The sequence below is a fragment of the Echinops telfairi genome, unplaced genomic scaffold, assembly GCF_000313985.2.
Source record: "Echinops telfairi isolate 266 unplaced genomic scaffold, ASM31398v2 ScPeMD7_7424;HRSCAF=8462, whole genome shotgun sequence".
Lineage (NCBI taxonomy): Eukaryota > Metazoa > Chordata > Mammalia > Afrosoricida > Tenrecidae > Echinops > Echinops telfairi.
This window is the reverse complement of record NW_022111324.1, coordinates 15291902-15293229: the sequence shown is the minus strand read 5'-3', so window position 1 is coordinate 15293229 and position 1328 is coordinate 15291902. Positions and strand designations below refer to the sequence as shown.

At 33.7% G+C, this 1328-nt stretch overlaps 1 protein-coding gene across 4 annotated transcripts in view; it reads right to left on the bottom strand.

Annotated features, from left to right (window-relative positions):
• RABGAP1L (RAB GTPase activating protein 1 like) overlaps positions 1-1328 on the bottom strand; it is an 812491-nt gene that overhangs the window by 179235 nt on the left and 631928 nt on the right. The gene's annotated exons all lie outside the window — the stretch shown is intronic.

Genomic DNA, 1328 nt, shown 5'->3' with positions numbered 1-1328 from the left:
AAAATATGAGCTCACCTCTAAAAAGGCTGGTTCTAAAGTAGGAGGTAGTAAATATATGTCTTTTTCACTTAATTAAAACAGTTTTTCTTTAATTTCAAAAAATTTAAGGACAAAATGAAAATAAGTGCAATGACTACGAATTTCTTAAAGGAAGAAAAATACACAAGTAAAATAAAAAGGTTATAATAAATGAATAAAATTCTGTTACTTACCAAGACAAGTGTTCTTCAACATTTAAAGAATATATTATGTAAAAACTATGCATGAATTTCATTTTATTTTTGCACCAAAATAAACCCATACTAACTTGTTATAAATTGTCAATATAGCATCTGGTTTGAGCTACTCAGGACCTGACATCATTTTGAAAAGTACCTTTATCAGAATAAATTGAAGCAAGAAAAAACATCAACTTCATGATGAAGCTTGGTTAGAATAATGGTGAGATCCTTGATGCTTTATGAAAAGCTGATAGGGATAATGCCACAAAAGTCAGCAATTTACAAATGGATAGATATGTTGTTTTAAGAAGGGACCAGATGATGTCAAGATGCAGCTCGTAGTCCTAGATCATCTACATCAATTAACTTTGTTAATGATCAAATTGAAGCGAAAGGGCGATTAACAGTGGAAACCATAACTAAAACTACAGACATATTAATTGGTTCAGCTTATACAATTCCGATTGAAAAATTAAAAGTGGAGCAAACTTTGCACTCGATAGATGTCAAAACCGGTGCACCCAGATCAGCTGCAGACAGGAGCAGAACTTTCAACAGAAGTTCTAAACAAGTGCGATCAAGACTCTGAAGCATTTCTTGGAAGAAATGTAGCGAGATAAAACATGGATTTACCACTTTAATCTTAAGACAAAGCACAATCTAAACAATGGCTACCAAGAAGAGAGAGTGGGCCAGCCAAAGCAAACACAAACTAGTCTGGAGCAAAGTTCAGGGCAAGGTTTTTTTTTGATGCTAAAGAATGATATCATCTGAGTGGGACAAGAGGAAAGTAAAAGGAAATAGAGGAAAGAACTAGGAGGCAAAGGGTATTTAGAGAGGTCTAAATACAGGCATGTACATATGTAAATATATTTATATAGGATGGTAGGGAAATAGATCTATGTATATATATTTATAGTTTTAGTATTATGGCAGCAGATGGATATGGGACCTCCATTCAAGTACTTACTCGATACAAGAACACTTTGTTCTATTAAATTGGTATTCCATGATGCGCACTTTCCTGACATGATCACTGAAGACAAATGTGTGCAAAAGCAAATGTGGTGAAGAAAGCTGATGGTGCCCAGCTATCAAAAGATATAG